Below are 6,309 nucleotides of genomic sequence, written 5' to 3' on the forward strand. Positions count from 1 at the left end.
AGAGCGGTTAACATGATCTATGGAGAGCAAAGCCCCAGGGCCCAGAGCAGACACGGGAGGTGGCCTGGTTGTTTTAGATGTGGAAGTTTCAAAGAGGCGCTGGGCTGGCAGCTTGATTTGATCCCAGATCAGGGCAAAGTAGCATTTGTCTAAACATACAGATAACAACGCAGGCAGCAAATCATGCAGGGAGGATGCTACAAGACAGGCTGGTCTATCAACACTATGAAGATGTCTTTTATAAACCTCTTTTTTTCCAGGTGTTCCTCAAATTCTATTCAACAGCCCAAAGATGATGCAGAATTTAAGGATGCAGCATTGTATCCAGGACTAGGAAATACACCTCTGTGCACTTCCAACAAAACAGGGGTTTTTTGTTCTCCATGTGCATGCCTTGCTTTACCTCTTAAAAGGAGACTTGCATGTGAGCATCTCAAGAAACTTCATACACGATTTTTCTCCCTGCACTTCTAATTTGAGCCAAGCACTCTCCCTTTACCCCCAGGAGAACGGGGGCACAGGGCTTGTGCAAAGATGGGCGCTGAACCCAGGGGTCCGCCAGCACCTTGAACCCACCCTCTGTTACCTGTTTTCACTGGCATTTTTCATGCTTTCCTGGTAGGTAAGACAGACAGCAAGACAAACACATAAAAAGCACTGAGGATGGAGGGAGTTAAAGTGTTTGTGGGAAAAATTTAAGACACATGTAGAAGTTATCATATATGGCCCCTATAAATTACGCCCCCAAATGACTAGCACTGAGTAAGAAACAGCTATGTAAACACAAAGGTAATAAGAAAAAATAATAATTTCTCTCTCTCTACGGGGAAGGGCTATTTTTCCATCTCTGCGAGGGGTGGGGTGGCAGTCTGGGACGTTGAATCGAAGTTCAGGGTCTCTCTTAGTCCCAAGTCTCATCTGTCATTGCAAGCAGGACGGCTGCCAGAACCGCCGCACATTACAGCCTGGGTTTCCTACCCACCGCCTTTGCTTTTGCTGCTACCGTTCGCTCGAAGGCAGCCAGCACCGAGCGCTGGTAGTAATCTTGAGGTCAAACGCCTTGCAATCCTGGTTCATTAAGAAACAAACACTTCTGAAGAGCCCCACGTTTAGACAGAGTTCCCACCAAACACAAAAGCCTTTTGAATCTGCAGGGAATCGGGATTTTTTTGTTTGTTTAATGCACACAATGAGGTATTAGTGTGGTTTCTGTTTTGTTTTCAGCTGTTAATCCAAAAGAGTACCTTACACAATCAGACCAACAAAATGCCGGAAAACAACAGAGTATTTGTTAGTACTGTAAGGCACCCAGGGGAGCGAGGGCTTCGGGATGCCGCAGCGGTGGGAGCCCTCCCCGGGACACGCCAGCACCAGGGCATCCCCCAGACCAGAAATATGGGAGACCCTGGTAAAACTATCAAGACATCTGCAAACACCCTCTTGTGCCCGCTGCTGCTGATGTGCCCACTGGATGGGAAACCTGCTCAATACACAGCATGTTTTGAGGTGCGATAGCTCACCCATAGCATCACTGCTGACACTTGATTACAAAACCTCCACTCAACACGGCACTTGCATCGCTGCAAACTCTCCGACTATTTAAAAGCAACTCCCTTCCTCCAGTTGATCTCAGGAGAGGGTGCACTGGTCGGTCTGGCCCTCCCTACAGCCGCATCCACCTCGGTGCCTCAGAGCCGACAGCATTCAGTCTCGGTCTGGCAGCACTCCTGGTTTGCAACCCAAGGAGGATTTTCATGCAAAGGTTATGCAGCTGCAGAGCTAGACATGGAGCAATGACAGCGCCGGCGCCCGCTCGCAGCCCACACTGCCGGGGCACCCCTGGGCTTTCCAGGGCAGCTTGGAAGGGCGGCACAGCTCGAGGGATCCACTCCGTAACCGCGCCCAGGTCAAAATATGCTGGGAGCTAGCCAGACCCAGGCGCTCTCAAGCTCCAGCTGCAAAGAGCCATCCCTGCCAGTGACAGCTCAGCTATCCCCCTCCTCCTCCTCAGCTCTTGAGGTGGAAGGGGGTCCCACAGCCCACTGTGCTGGATGTGCCCAGCACAGCCGTGGCGCTCACAGATTTCTCCTCTGGAGCGTTAAAGTCCATCCTGCGCAAACACCCCACCACCAAAACCGCGCTGGGCTAAACCACTGATGACAATGCACTCCCGTGTCCTCTTAGCACACTTCACAAGCACAGCTGAGCCCCACAGCCGCGGTGGCCTGAGCCAGCCCTGCGGGGAAGACCATCAGACCACCCTCATGACACAGGCAGGATGGATGTCATGGGTCCAGCTGCCTGGAAAACACTCTCCTGTCGAGCACTTCTCCTCTTCCTCCTGCTCCCCAAACTGACACTCAGCCCCTCGCAGAAAGGCTGCCCGGGCTGGAAACGCAAACTCGACACCGAGCCACTGACCTCTAAACAAGAAAACGCCCCTGTGAGACCCATGTTTGCAATTAATCACCTGCACATATCAAAAAGCAGAGCAGAACAAAGCTCAGACGCACTCACATCTCAACTGCAGCACAAGCCAGTTGGCAGGAGGTTGGAGAAACTGTTTCCCCACCCAACTGCTCCTTTGCAAAGGGGCTTCCCCCTCGAGCTGTGCTCCAAAGCTGGTGGCATTAGCTACAAGAAGGCGGCTGAGGGGCAGGGAAATCGGGAGGGCTGGGGGAAGGAGCAGACGGTTTGGGCTGGGCATGGCGGCAGAGCAGGGAGGCACTTGCAAAAGCCATTTCCAGCTGCTGGGGTAGGGAGGAATAACCAGCGCCAGGCAAGCCCGGAGGGGGCCAGGCAGACGGGGCCGAGGGGATGCGGGGTTTACACCACGCACACATGGTGGGCCAGGTGCAGGGCAAGCGAGGGAACCCGATCTGTCCTGCAAAACCCAGCACCGAGGCGCAAGAGGCCCCCGGCTCCAGAGCCGTCGACCGGGGAGGAACGAGACAGCAGGCTGGGGCTGCCCTTCTTTCCGTTAAGGCTCGAGCGGTGCGTCTTGCAACTGCCGAACAGGGACGGTGATAAATCAGTAGCAAGGTCAAAAGCTCCAGCTACATCCTGACTTGACTGACAGAAGTCACAGAATACAGAGTTTCTCGAAGGGGCGAGAGCCTGTGAGTCAGCACCTGGATGAAATACGGCACCGGGACGGCAGGACCGACCCCTGGTGCGAGCGAACCTTGGGCACAGCGTCCCCCCCGCCGCCCCGAGCACGGCACGAAGGCAGCCGCAGCGAAACGAGAAGCTGCTGCCAGGAACCGATGACAACGGGAATCCCACGGGGGCATTCAAAATGTCAGATAAGATGTGGCGTATTAATTCCCTCGGCTGACAGCCAGCCCCAGCTGGAGGGGGCGGCTCGGAAATCACGGGCTTCAGTGAAGCGACGATGCTCTGCCACGGGGGCTTTGAATTGACAGCAAACCATGGGATGACGCAGAGGGCTGGATGGCATGAGAGCCACCTCGTCTTTTTGGTGGGAACAAGGGAGATTCTGTGCAAAAGGAAGAGCCGATCGTGTGTCCTTTTATAAAACGCTGAACACTGCTGTGCCCTGGCAGCGACCTTCCTCAGATGTGGCTGTATTTCAGCTGTTACTATATTCAGAGTTTGTAAAATGCTCTGGGACAATAAAAATCACTCCAGAAACAGTTATTAGAACTGTTTCCAGGAAATCGATCCATGGAGACAGAGAAAGTCTGGTGCTTTTACAAGAGCTTCAACCAGAGAAAAAACAAAGTTACAGAGGAAGTTTTGTTTCCTTGTCTTTTCAGCAATAAAAAGGAGCTGCATCAGGGGTTTATTTGATTCTGCAACATACGAAACAACCATCAGTTGTTTCCTCAGAGGGGAGCCTGACCTGAGACGGGCAGAAAACACCCCTTCAAGTCATCTGGAGTTGGAGGCTTTCTGCCTTAGTCAAGACCTAGGTTTGTTCTTGTTCTTGTTTTACCCTGTTGCTTTCTGAATGTCCAGAAGATCCCAGGCTTACAAAACGCACACTGCAGGAACCGAGAATTTTACCTGGGAAAAGAGCACCAAGCACCGTGGGACCATGGTCCGCCTTCCCATCCCCACTCCAGCCTCAGTGCTAGGAAGCGACGTGTTTGGAGTTGGATGAGCCATGGGAAACGCAAGTAAATCATCCGCTTGCATCCAAGCAGCTTTTTCCAAGGATCTGCCATGAAGTTTCAGGCTCAGTCACCCCTTCCCCACCCCTGGGTCAGAACTGATTAAATGCAGCCATCGAGTCAAACTCCAACATACTCATCTTGTTTGGCAGCCCTGCGGTTAGGCTGTGAGCTCCAAGCTTTTTCCCTCCCTCTCCCTCCTTCTTGTTCAATTATCTTGCTTCATCTTTATTCCGTTTCCAGGAACACTTAGCAACAGGCTCTTGCAATCAGCCACCGGCAGGCGAGGATCTGAGGAGAAGACTCTGCAGTTACGATGACCTTTTACTACACTCATGCAAATTTTAAAGAAAGTATGCGAACAATTTGCCTTTTAAGTATCCTTCAGTTACATTCTCCAGGAGTTAATTCTCCTTCTCTCCTTCGAGACATCAGAAACACCAGATTTTATGATTTTACACTAATGAGAACAAAACCTGCAGCTTAATTCCAGCTTGCTTTGTGGAATTTTTTTCTGTATCTCATGCAGCGTGCAGACCCTGAACAGGCAAAAATTAACCTGCGACATCTACCCCAGCCAAGACCGCAGGTCTGCTTGGACATGGCATGCTCACGCTGCCGAAATCCAAGCATGGCCTTCAGGGTCCATCCCAGCAGCCAGCCAAACTCTTCCTGAGATGGGCAAGATGCTGTTGCTTCTCTTGGTGAGCAGCTTTTACAGACCACTACCTGAAATTCTCATTCCAGGAGAGCCGAAGGGCATGCCAGGAACCAGACGTAGCTGTGACATTCCAAGTAAAACACAGCAGTTGTGATCTTGGTAATTAAAGCTCGTCAGCAAAGGCAGCAGGTAAGAGAGCTGGTGCAGTGGTTAAAGACTCTCATTCCCACAGGACTCGCTGTGGTGACGCAAGGGAGAGCTCCTGCCAAATCCAGGGACTCAGGCAAGTGACATCGGTCTCTCCCAGGACCCCTCCACCTCCGAAACAGCACACCGACCACCACGAGGCTCTCGGAGGCGGGCAGCATTGACGCCCCTATAGATGGAAATGGGTAAATAACAAGCCCGGTTTTGGCAAACCACAGCGGCAAACTCACCGCAGCCATTTTCACAGCCACCTCGATGGGTGCCGGCAGCTGACGTGCCGATCAGGCAGCGGCCTTGCGTTTCCATCACATTTAAATAAAATCCCCAAAGCTTTCCAGCACTTTCCCTGTCACTCAGTAATTTTCCCACATACACAAACAAGTTTGGAGGTGCCCAGAAAGCGCACACCAGGAGAGCCTGTGCAGCTTGCCGGGCACAGGGGCATTACTGCATGTAAGTCCTTTCTCCTTGAAATGAATGCTGTGTGCTTGGCATAAAAAAATCCTCTGTTTCTTGCAGTGACTAGAATGGGTGAATACCAAGGTACCAAGGCAGGCAGCTCGCTTCCTTCTGCTTTCTGGGTGGTGTTCATAAATAGGGAAATAATTTGTAGTGCCTTACTCTGGTGGGGAAAAAAAAAAGGTCACAGATCCTCAATACTTCAGATGATCTTAAAAAGTATAATCTACTTTTTTTTTTTTCTTCCCTTTAAAAAATTAAAAGTTTGAATAAGCATGTCACTGATCCGATTGTTGGGAACAGCATCTGGAACATCAATCTCTGCCTGAGACTGCAGAAGCTGCAGGAGAGCTCAAAGCAGCCAAAGTCGCCCTTGAACCAGATGCTGCTCGCTCTCGCAGAAACGCCTGTGGATCTGTGTGAAAATGATTAAGCAAAATTGCTCCCCCTTTTTTCAACTTTATAACTCAAATCTGTTTTCTCTTCGAGGGCAGATGCTCATTACGTACCCCGCAGCACATCAAAGGGCAGGAAAGGCAGCAGCCCCGCCGCGCACCGGAGGGCCAGTGCCCAGCGTCCTGCCCCACCTGCCTGCACCCACCGGCTCCTCCCCACCCCGAAGCTTTTGCCTCAGGGTGAAGAGCCCAGAGCGCAAAAAGGCCTCTTCAAGCTTCAGTCCCCTATTAGTGATGCTATGAAAGACGCCAGCCAGGGGCTCTTCTGGCAGCAGCAGCAAATAGAGGTGATGTGTTTCCGTCGGGAAATCTCTCGGTGCTTCAGAACTCAAGTCCAGCTACTGCAGCACCCCAGGGAGCCCCGTCCGTCGGGTGCAAAGCCGAGCATTTC

This window comes from Phaethon lepturus, unplaced genomic scaffold (assembly GCF_000687285.1).
Source record: "Phaethon lepturus isolate BGI_N335 unplaced genomic scaffold, ASM68728v1 scaffold37931, whole genome shotgun sequence".
Taxonomy (NCBI): domain Eukaryota; kingdom Metazoa; phylum Chordata; class Aves; order Phaethontiformes; family Phaethontidae; genus Phaethon; species Phaethon lepturus.